Raw genomic sequence first — 12422 nt, 5'->3', positions numbered from 1 at the left:
TATGAAATAATACCATGTTCCCACTACTCTGCTCAAGAAACGAAACATGACAACCAACCCCTCCCCATATTATCACCCTGCTTCGTGCACCTGGAAACAACCACTTTCCTGGGTTTCATTTTGTTCCACTGCACATCTTAATACTTCTACTAGACAGATGTATATGTAAGTATTCCCTAAACCAACACAGGTTTATTTTAGCAATATTTCACTGTCATATCTATCAGAGGTCCTCTGGACTGGCTGCACAGAAGAGACCTAGGACGCTCTAAAGAGTGCCGACGCCTGAGCCCTTACCCCAGAGATGCTGGGTCGACCCAGGCAGCAGCAATTCCCCAGGGGTTCTCATGGACAGTCAGGGTCAGAACCACTGACACAACCGCACAGCCCACTCCCTCCACTCTCCTACACACTTTGGCCTGGGCTTGCTGCAGGCTGAGGGCAGAACAGTGGCCTGTTTTGTGCCTGAGGCGGCCAAGGGCACAGATGCTGTCAGTCCTCATGACCAATTGGTGGGAAGAGGCCACTAAGAGAACCACAAAGGTAGGTAAAGAAGAAATATCGTCTCTCCATCCTTTTTGAGGCCTCTTGGGAACAGAGCTTTGAGTGCTGGGCTACATGGTGCAGGCTTTGGGTTGGGGAAGAACAGGGACAGGGTCTTAGGAAACACTTTAGATACAACTGAGCCCTAGACCCTCGCAGGACCAGCCCGTAGGCCAGCCCTGGAGCCCAGGCCCACGTGATCATGCTTCCTCGGGTCCCCAGGGGGCCCAGTGTCCCATCACCACACACACCCTGTACAAGCTCCCACTGTGAGCCAGGCTCATGTGTAAGCGCACATACACAGACACGAACAGATGCATGTGTCATTCCCTGACCATGAGAGAATACACGTGTATGCACGCAAACATACAGAGCCCACCTCAACAGCAGCAGCAGCAGTGAGACATAGGCCTGGCCCAGCCCTGGGGCTGCAGATGCGTGTCTGCCCTGGGCCAAGCTGCCGGGGGCAATACCAGGGCTGCTCTAACCCCTAAAGCTCTGTCCTAGGGCCCCTCTGCTCTCTCCTTGCTCTTCCCAAAGGGCTGGGGATGGACCGCATGCCTCATGCAAGCCTGTTCCAAGCACAAGAGTTCCATCACAGGGCTTCCCTGGTGGCGCAGTGGTTGAGAGTCCGCTTGCCGATGCAGGGGACACGGGTTCGTGCCCCGGTCTGGGAAGATCTTACATGCCACGGAGCGGCTGGGCCTGTGAGCCATGGCCGCTGAGCCTGCGCATCCGGAGCCTGTGCTCCGCAGCGGGAGAGGCCACAACAGTGAGAGGCCCACGTACCGCAAAAAAAAAAAAAAGAGTTCCATCACAGAACCTGTCCGTGTGGTGGTCCCAGCCCCGCTCCATGGCGGTTGTGGCCAGGGTCCCCAGGGAAGCCTGTGAGCAGAGGCCTGGCTCAGGCCGCGTCCTGGCTCATCACTCGCCCCATAAGAGACAGGACCCCTACCGTTGCAAGCCTCCCCATTTGTGTTAAGGTCCTTTCCTCTGGGAGGACTTACATAAAACACTTTGGGCTCCTGGTGGGTGGGGTGGGCCAGCCTCAGTTTTGCACATACTGACCAGGGCACAAGCTCTGGAGACAAATCAAGGCAGCTCAGGGATGAAGGGCAGCCTGGGAAGTAAGAGGAAATGAGAGGTTGCCCCCTGGATCTACTGGGCTGGGTCTTGATAACCCAGAGCTGGAAGTGGGCCTTCTTTGCAACTGTGGTAGAGAAACAGGAACCCGGGGGCTCGCAGAAGCCAACTGCTTAGGGAGTAGGAATGGTTCCGTGCAGCCTGCCCTGATGCCCAGGGCCTAAATAAAGGCACGTCAGGATGGCACTCTGTGCCTAGAACGCACCCCTATCCTTTCATGTCACACAGGCTCCCGGCCAGTCCTGTGGGCTGCTGCCATGGTGAACACTCTTCCCCTAAGCTCCCAAAGCGCTTCCTGAGCATGCTGGGACACCCCTCTGCTGATGGGAGGTTACATTAAGGGGGAAGGAACTTAGGGAGACCTGAGATCTGCTGTGAGGCAAGTCACTCCCTCAGGGAATGAAAAAGCGCTCTGAAAAGTGGAGAGCACTCTATCAGAATGTCTGATTACCACAGCCCTCTCCTCCCCTCCTCTGTTCTAAGGCACCCCTCACTGCACTGTAACTCATCATTAGCAGTAACTGTCACTGTTGGGATGGCCCCTGTCAGGCTGCAGAGCCAGGAGTGGGGCGGGAGAATGTCAGGTGACTCACAGCCCTAAAGGAGAGGGCTGGACACACAAAACACAGAGCCTGGGTGCAGAGTCACCTTCGTAGGTGCTCTGGCTCCACCCTTTTGCCAGAGGAGAAAGGGCAACTCAGCAGAGCTACCCCACAAGCCCCCCTGCCCTGCCACTAGTCAGGCTTAGAGAGGGGCTGGGCTCAGGGAGAGGCCAGGCCAGGGTGTCAGCACAAGGCTAGGCAGGTGACAGGTGTGATGACCCAGTGTCCTCTGAGCGAAGAATTTTTTCCCACCAGTAGGAAAGGCTTGGTGCAGAACCATCCACACTTCTCTGCCTTGCCCAGGGAAGCGTGTGTGTATGTGTGGCGGGGGGGTGGGGGGAGAAAGAGGGATTGATTTTGCAGAATCAGCCTCTGGACTGGCACCTAATGACCAGTAAGCTCTCAGAGAGGGCTTGGGTAGGAAGGAGCAGACTAGAACTGGAGTCCCATCTCCTGACTTTTTGTTCCTCTCAACCACTTAATGAGAACCTGCTGGTGATGCTGGGCCTGGGGCAGCAGGGAGGGGGGTGCACAGGGTGTACAGGTGCCACCAATAGGGGCAGCAGGAGGTGAGGCCACCAGCATGACACAGGCTCTGGTAGTGCAGTGGAGGAGCAGGTCTCACCCAACTGGAGAATCAGGCAGGTTGAAGTGAGTTAGTCTTCCGAAGGCCAACGGTCAAGTCCAGGGCTGTGTTTTCCAGGTGTTTGTTAGGAGATGTGAAGGAGAAGGAGCTGAGTAGACGTGCACCTGATTTACATCTGCCCACACAGGATTATGCCACCCATTTGCAGGCAATTTTCAAGTTAAAATGTTGTCAGAGAGTTGTCACAGTTTTGATCTTTCTTTTCTGTTCTTTCTCAATCCACCCACATTTTCTAGTTGGTATAGAAAGGAGAGTGAGGAGAATAAAACCTGGTTTAGATTCAGATTTTTGGAAATGTTAGATGGGACTTTAAAATTTATGTAGTTTTCTCTTGGAAAAATTTAGGCCCAGAACCCAACATATATCACAACCGTTGTCTGCTGCAGAATCTTTAGGGGGACTAGAGAGACCAGGCCAGGCCTTCTGCAGTCATCCTCAGATGACTACCTCTGGGGTTTCAGCTTGACTCTCTTTCCTGCCTCATTCAGAGATGCCAAAAAATCCCTCTGCTTGCTCCTAAAACCACCATCCTGCTTCGCCGAGCTCTGAATGGGGGTCAGTACCAGGTTCAAACGGCCTTGCCACTGACTTCTTTTCGGACTGTGGGCAAGCCCCTCTTTGAACTGCCATGCCTGCTTTTAGATAAAGCAGATAATAAATGTGAAAGCACTTTGGAAGGTATATGAGATAAAGAAACATGGCAAGTGTGAATTTAAACCAGGCACCTGGAAGCCTCTGGTGTCTGTGGGGCCGGGAGCTGGGTGTGGACACTGGCTGACAACTGAGGCAAGGGACACAGACTATGGATCACTTGCTGTCTGCAGCCCAATCCTGTCCCATACATTTAACACCTCAAGTCCAGGGGAGTTAAGGCTTATCAAAGATGCAACAGAGAAGATATTATAAATGTCTGAGCTGACAGAATCAGGATTCAAAATGACCTCAGGGGCACCGGACAGAGAAATCTAAGCAAAGATCAGTGTAAAGTCCTGTACTGAGTTTGAAAAAGCAAATGTGCAGGGAGAAGTGGGAAGAGAGAACCCAGCTACCATCAGTTCATGTCACGACAATGAACACTTCAGTTGCTAAGGTCAGCAGAGGCCAACTTTGTGCAAAATGCCAGAGAAAGAAATGGCTGCAGCCGCAAGCTGCATTGCACTGCCGTTAACAGGAGCCCCAGGCGGGAAGAGCTCACGGGGTCCAGGTCCTGGCTCAAGGCAGGAGGCTGGTGTTCAGTTCCCAACACCACAGCTGATCATCAACAAACTGAAGTACCCTATGAAGACGTGCCCACCCAGAGAAGGTAGTCTCTCAGGGACACCTGGCAGGATTAACAAGTAACCAAAGGAAGGCACTCAAGACAGGGGGAGGATGCGGGGTGTGTCTGCAAACCGGAAACTGAGAACGGTTGGAGGAAAGAAGGCTGGAGATGACTGAGGGAGAGCCATGACACCAGGTGAGCAGACCAGAAGAGGGAAGCAGCTTGTCATGTGCTGTCCCAAAGGGCACAACTAGGCTTAGTAGGACAACCTACAGGAGTTCTGGGGCTCACAGCAACTCTGGTGGAACAACTATAGTTCATGTTTGAGGCTACTGGGCTGCAGCAAATGGAGACCCCTCCAAGGGCACTCAGGCCTCACTGGCCTGCAAGGGGCATGGGCATCGTTGTGAGCCTTTGAGGAGCCTCCCCCGAACCACGAGGGCATAAGGCCAGATAAGGATGGCTCTTCTTTCTTGCCCAGAATTGTCTCAGGATCCTGGAAGCCCGAATCAGGAATGGGGGATAAGATAGGCGATAAGGAACAGGGAATGACAAAGTATAAACAAAATAAAACCATCACCTGACTTAAGTTTATAGGTATAGGTGAGGGGTGATGACCAGGTGTGAACTGAAAGGAATCAAAAGGGCCCAGTGCCCTATATCGACGGAATATACCCAAGACCTAAAATTCTTCCCACCAGAACCACCTGCAGTGACGGCAGGTGGTGACAGCTGAAGTGCACTGCTGTCTGGTGGGGGCAACATGTAATTTATCGGGTTAGCATGTGGACATCTGGTGGAGAAGCTTGAGGAGCTGGGACATGGGGTAGATGGGACATGGGGTAGATAAGGTTTCACGCAGCACAGGGTTAAGCAAACTTTGCCAGTTTATGAAGTACTCTACCCAATGAGTGCCCGAGGGTGAAGTATGGGAGGGTCCTCACCCACCTCCTCCCTACCCCCATACTTCCCACTGCCACTCCTAACTGCCCTAATCCTTTCCTTATCTCCCCAAGTCCAATCTATTGTATCCTGCTAATTCCTCTTTCCAGATGTCTTCTGAATCTGTTCAATCTATCCTACTCCCAGGAACCCCCCAAAAGTCATGGTGTTAGCTGAGGCCTCACCATCTCTCACCCACCTGGATAAGCTCCAAACCAACCTCTCTGCATTTCTCTTTTTACCGTAATCGATTCAGCCCCTGCAGTCAGATTAGCCTTCCCACAGCACCTCCAATCATGCCCCTCCTTGCTCAGAAGTTCAGTGTATATCACATCAAGCCTCCCTCTAGAATGGCAGTCAGGCCACAGCTCTGCTCTCCAGCCTTGCCTCCACCCACACCCCCAGCTTCCCCAGCTGAGCCAAACTGAACAGCTCCCACCCTCCTCCCTCCTAACCCATTCCCTGCCTCTCCCTTTCAGGGAGGCCTCTGCTAGGAATGCTGACTCTCTGAATCTCTCCTATTTTCAACACATCCCATGCTTCACAACCAGCTGAAGAGCCACCTCCTCCAGCAGGCCCTCCTGAACCCTCTGCTGGAAGCCTCATCTCCCTCTTCCCAGTTCCTTTAGCACTTAGTGCCTGTCCTCTGCACTGGAAGTTTGTCACCTACTTCTGGTAACATCTCTTCTGCTAAGGTATGACTTAGCTCCTGGATAATGTGCTGGTTTCAACAGTGTGTGTTCTATCTCCCTACCTAGACCATAAGTTCTAATCCTAACCATAGACTTCCAGAGAGTGGAGTGGGAATGGCATCTCCTCCAACCCAGGGCTAAGCATAGTGAGCATTTGATAAGGCATGGTGACCAGACATGGTGGGAAAGAGCATGGCCATGAAGTTGAGAGACCTGGCTCTTAGCCCTTTGCAGTCCTAACGGGTCACATGACTTTAAGTATGGTGGCAAGCTTCTTTCCCTGCAAAATGATGCAGAGGGACAATGCAAAACGTCCCTTCCAGCTCTGGTGCTCCCCAAGTCTGTGTGACTGCGGACTGACCCAGCCCTAGGCCTGGCTAGGGAAGGAGCAAGGGGAGCTATGGAACAGCCCCTGGAGGGAGCAAGGGAGAGGGAGATGCGGAGCTAATAGCTCTGGAGGAAGGAAGGACATGCTGGGCTAATGGGATAATTGGATAATCCTCAGAGCGAGGGGCTGCCAGGCTGGGGCCAGCTGTTAGAAGCAGACACAAACAGCACAAGCAAAACAAGGGTGCTGGTGCAGGAAGCAGCTTGCTGAGAGATATGGGGGAGGGGTTGTGGTGGTTAGGGGTGGGGGAGGGGGATGGAAGGGAAACTGAAGCCCCCATTCTGTGGGGGACATTAAGGACAGGCCCTTAGGGACCCTGTGCTCTGAATCTGTAACAAAGATTCCATTTAGGGGCCTTGGACCCATTTCCACTTTAGGAGACATTCTTAGAGACCCTGGACTTACTCTGGCCTTGAGGGTATCCCTCCACCAAGATCACCCTTAGGGATCATGAAGCCCTCATCCCTGCCCACTGAGGTTTATCTGCAGATGGGCCATTTGTTTGACATGCCTGTGAAAATACTGCTGGACTCTTATAAAATAATAATTTTGGATGCAGGTCTCAGGGTTCCCTTCTTTCAGGCTAAAAAGTGGATCTGTCCGGGGGTTGGGCACAGAACAAAAGAAACTTGGGAGGCGGCTCTGGTCTAGAGTCAGATGCCTGGCTTCTAGTCCCAGCTCTACTGGGTCACATAATTCATGATATGATTTCTCTGGTCCTCAGCCCATCCATAAATGGGGGCAATAAGCAATACTCTCCCTGCAAGGCTGTTGTGAAGATAAAGTAAGATCATGAATGGGAAAGTAACTGGAAATCTGTAAGTGGTCTGCCAAGTACTTTAGTCCTAACTCTGTTTCTAACAAACTCTGTTTGATTTTGGAAAGGCTATTTCCTTTCTCTGGGTTCCAGTTTTTCCTACTATAAAGTAATAAGATCAAATGGGACACCCTTTAAATTCCCTTCTAATCCTAATGATTCTAATCCTTATAAAAATAGTTGGCTTACACTGGTATACACTGTAAGTAAAGCATGAGAAAGGAAAATCTGAGTCCAATATTATTCATGAATTTAGGTATAAAATACTCAATATTAGCAAACCATATACAGCAATGTATCAAAATAATATAAATCATGACCCATTAGAGTTTATCCCAGGAATGCAACGGTGGCTTAACATTAGATAATCAATCAATATTATTCATATTAATAAACATATCTCAATAGACACAGAAAATGATTATGATTAAAAAAATTCAACATCCATTCATATTAAAAACTCTTAGCAAACTAGAAATATAAAGGTATTTTCTTAACCCAATAAACAGTATTTTTCAAAAACCTACAGCAGACATCATACTCAGTGGTGAAATGTTAGAAGCCTTCTCTTTCTAGTAAAGATCAAACCCACTATGCTATTCAATATTGTACTAAAGGTCTGAGAGATCACAGTAAGACACGAAAAAGATACAAGACTGGGAAAGGAAATAAAGTGATATTATTTTCATTAATTGTCTGTATTGAAAAATTCAAAAAAATTTCTTTAGAGATTATTGTACTAATGAGAGTTCATCAAGGCTGCTGGGTATATGGTCAATATAAAAAATCAATAGCATTCCTATATATCAGCAAAAACTATTATAAGAAGTAATTTACAAATACATTATTTACAATAGCAACAAAAACTAGAGGGTACCTAAGAATAAATCTAACAAATATGCACAAAAGAGAAGACTCAAACTGATGAAGAGACGTGCCATGTTCATGGATGGGAAGAGTTGATATTATAAAACTGGAAATTATCCCCAAATTAATTTGATATCAAGTACAATTCCCTTAAAAATCCCAAAAGGGTTTTCATGAAATTTGACAATTTGGATCCAAAAAAAATCATGTGGAAAAAAAAAGACAGGGTCAAGAAGAGCTAAAATATTTGTATTCCTTTTGAAGAAGGTGAAAATTTGCCTCAACATATCTAAAGTTCAAGTCATTACAATAGGCAAACAGGCAAATAGACAAAGTGAATGGGATATAAAGGTTAGAAGCAAATTTATCTTGTATGGGCATGTGTTATATGGCAGAGGTCACATTACAAATCACAGAAAAAGGACAGAGTGTTCCTTAAATGGTTCTGAGACAACAGAGTTTCTTCATGGAAAAATAAAATTGAAAACAAAATAAAGGTGGTAAAACAAAAAAACTAACTCTTCTAAAAGCAAACATAAGAAAATATCTTTATGATCTCTGAAGAAAGATGGATTTTTTAAAACACAAAGCAAAAGCTTTAAGAGAAAATGCTGCTAAATCGACTTATTAAAATTTTTAAACTTTTTTTCACACACAAAAAATTCAAAAAGTACAAAGAAAAGCCACAAACTAGGAGAAAGTAACTATAGTGCATATAATCAATAATCAATAAAGGATTAGTGTCCATAATATATAACTCCTATGAAAATAAACAAGCTATTAGAGGGCTTCCCTGGTGGCACAGTGGTTAAGAATCCACCTGTCAATGCAGGGGACACAGGTTCGAGCCCTGGTCCGGGAAGATCCCACATGCCGCGGAGCAACTAAGCCCATGTGCCACAACTACTGAGCCTGCACTCTAGAGCCCGCGAGCCACAACTACTGAGCCCGTGTGCCACAACTACTGAAGCCCGCGCACCTAGAGCATGTGCTCTGCAACAAGAGAAGCCACCGCAATGAGAAGTCCGTGCACCACAACGGAGAGTAGCCCCCCACTCGCCACAACTAGAGAAAGCCACGCACAGCAACAAAGAACAAAAGCAGCCAAAAGTAAACAAATAAAATAAATTTATAATAAATAAATAACAACCTATTAGATAAATGGGTGAAGTTATAACCAATTTATATGAAGAAGTCTAAATGATCAATAAACATGTGAAAATAAGTTCAATCTCCTTATACATTATTGGTGGGAATGTAAATTGGTCCGACCTCTATGGAAAACAATATGGGAAAACAATATGGAGGTTCCTCAAAAAAGTAAAAATAGATTTACCATATGACCCAGCAATCCCACTCCGGGGTATATACCCAAAGGAAATGAAAACAGGATTTCAACAAGATATCTGCACTCCCATGTTATCACAGCTTTATTCACAATAGCCAAGATATGGAAACAACTCAAATGCCCATCAATGGATGAATGGATAAAAAAGATGTGGTACATATACACAATGGAAAAGGAGAATATCCTGCCATTTGCAATACAGGTGGACCTTGAGTTAAGTGAGATAAGTCACACAGAGAAAGACAAACACTGTATGATATCACTTACACGTGGAATCTAAAAAAGTTTGACCTGTAAAAAAACAGTAAAACGGCAGTACCAGGGGATGGGTGTGTGTGCGTGTGTGTGTGTGTGTGTGTGTGTGTGTGTTTGTGTGTGTGTGGGGGGGTAAGATTGATGGTGTTTAAGGGTACAAACTTGTAATGAGTAGTAAATAAGCCATAGAGTTCTAATGCACAATATGATGAATATAGACAATAATTTGCCTTAACAAATATAATTATGTAATGTGATAAATATTGTTGCATTGGCAATCATATTACAATATATAAATGTATCAAAGTAACACTGTATACCCTAAACTTACACGTTACATGTCAACTTTATTCGATTTTTTGAAGTTTTAAAAATTAAAAAAAAATTCAATCTCACTAGTAATTAGGGAAAGGCAAATTAAAATATATTTTCTGGCCATTCACGGTCAGCCAATTGGCAACAATTTGAAAGTGTCAATGGGGCCCATTCATGTGATTAGAGGGTTGGGGCTTTAAGGGACCTTCAGGGAGGGGAGAGGACTAGAGATTGAATTCAACATCATGGCCAGTGATTCAATCAATCATGCCTATGTAATAAAACCCCAATAAAAGCAAAACTCTGGACAACAAAGTTCGGGTGAGCTTCCCTGGTTAACATACTCAGTGCATATTGTCATACACTGATGTGCCAGGAGAGTGGTGTGTCCTCACTCCACAGGGAGACAACACAGAAGCTTTGAATTTAGGACCCCCCCCCCCCAGACCTTGCCCTATACATCTCTTCTTTTGGCTGGTCCTGATTTGTATTCATTTTGCTATTATAAAACTGTAAGTTTAAAAAAAAAGTGCTGGTGGGGATGTGAAAAGACAGAAATATGTAATACCTAGTACAGCTGGAGATGTGAATATCCTATCATTTTCCACTTCTAGGCCTCAATCTCCAATAAAGACACACACATATATATAAAACCATGCATACAGACATTCATTACAATGCAATACTAAAAAGCTGAAGCAATTCTCAGAGGTGAAATGGATACATAAACTGTGGTTTGTTCCTACAGGGAACTGTCATACAGAAGACAAAATGAATGAACTCGACATATCAACACTTATTCTGTACTCTAAGTTAAATTTATCTAGCAATTTCCAAACTAAGCCTTGAATTTCTGCCTTATGTGCCAGTGCTCATGGCTATTGTCCTTCCCCTCACTTTTAGCCCAGCAAATCCCTGAGTCCTTTAATCCTGACACTACAGATGGGAAAACCAAGGTCAACAGAGGCTGAGTCGTGCTAACTTCACATGTCAGATGAGCAGCAGAACCAGAAGCAGAACCAGAACTCTAGCCCTCTGACTCCTCATCTCAAGTAAGGCTGCAGAGAATCTCAGAGAATGGTAAATGCAGAATCTATCCCACCTCCCAGCCTGGGGCACTCCATCCTTTCAACATCCCTGGATAGCCCTGGTCTCAGCTGCTACAACTTCTAGCTAATGAAGTGTTTAGATATAGCTTCACCTTTCAATCACCGTGTGACTCAGTTAAGTCAATCTCTCTGTGACTCAGTTTTCTCATGTTAGATGCCAATAATCTCTGCCTGGCTGTCACATGACCTCATTAACAGCATCAAGTTAAATAAAGGATAAGAAGCAATAAATGTGTGAAATAAATGAGAAATTATTAACTTTTTATTATTCTCAGGATGCATAAATGCCTGCCCCCTTGCTACAGAGATCATGGGATTTCCAATTTGTAAAGAGATTTGATGTAGAGCATTTTGCCATGAAGCATGGTAGTGGAGTGGGGGGTGCTGGCCTTATACCAGAAGCAGGACTCTGGAAGCTCTACTCCTTTTCCCCACCTCATCTGGCTTGTCACCTCTGTGCCACTCGGCTCTCTGGCACAGGAAACTAGCAGGCAGTCCAGGGTTCCTGGAGGCAGGGCCAGCCAGTCCTGACAAAATACTGAAGTTAGCCAAGTTGGTCTTCAAAATCTCTTCCCTGTGCCCTTTCTCCTGGTCTAGGCTTCACTACATCTTTCCTGGGTTACTGAAGGAGGGCTTCTGGTTCCACCTCCTCCCCTTCTACCCACCACTGTTAGGTTTCCCACTATTTAGTAAGACGTATAAGGACCCTGAGGTTGCAAACTATGCCTGGCCCCATCTTGGCAGAGTCCGTATTCAGCAAATGCTGAATTGAGCCAAGGTACTGCCTGTGTATCCCTCCCTTACCAGGTGCATTGTGCTGAGCTGGGCCTCTTGCTCACAAGGAAGATGTCTGATGGGTCCCTTCCCACAGGCTTTTGGGAACCACTGCCTTTGCCCTCCCCTCCCAGGCTCTGTGGTTTTTCCAACAGGCCTGTGGGGAGCACTGGTAAACCTGGGAGATGGTCACATAGTGCAGTGGAGGGAGTGGATGGGCCGGGGACTTGGCTCCCTGCCCTGACTCCTCTGCTGCTGCCCATAGGTTTCACACCACCATGTTCCCTGGCAAGGGCAGTGGCCTGGGGTTCCCCACGGACAGGGCTGGCACTGAGAAATGCTTCAAAGTTGAGGTCACGCTACTTCTCTTCTCATTTTTAAAATGTAGAAATATTTCCCATTCTCCTCCCTTCACAGTACTGTTAAGAACTAAATGTGAATTAATTAATAATTAAAGATTAAATGTGAAAACAAGTAAGAAGAGAAGTGAGACAGGCAAGGCATCTCCAGAGCCAGGCTGGTCTGCCAGGCCCTCCCGACTGCGATCCTCGGGCCACTGCCAGCTTAGACTTCGGTCTGGCTGCCCGTGGCCACTTCTGGTGGCCCTCCTCTCACCCAGACCAGAGACATAGGGATTAAACACAGGAACCCTGCCCTCCTGAGTGACCTTTTATCTACACAGGATTGTTTTCTCTGAGAAATAGACCAAAAGGAAGGAAG

General features: G+C 47.0%; 1 long non-coding RNA gene across 1 annotated transcript in view; it reads right to left on the bottom strand.

Moving 5' to 3' along the window:
• The window catches only part of LOC125961318 (uncharacterized), a 51080-nt gene that overhangs the window by 9179 nt on the left and 29479 nt on the right, over positions 1 to 12422 (bottom strand). The gene's annotated exons all lie outside the window — the stretch shown is intronic.

This window comes from Orcinus orca, chromosome 15 (assembly GCF_937001465.1).
Source record: "Orcinus orca chromosome 15, mOrcOrc1.1, whole genome shotgun sequence".
Lineage (NCBI taxonomy): Eukaryota > Metazoa > Chordata > Mammalia > Artiodactyla > Delphinidae > Orcinus > Orcinus orca.
Note: the sequence above shows the minus strand (reverse complement) of the source record. Positions and strands in the feature narration are given on the sequence as shown.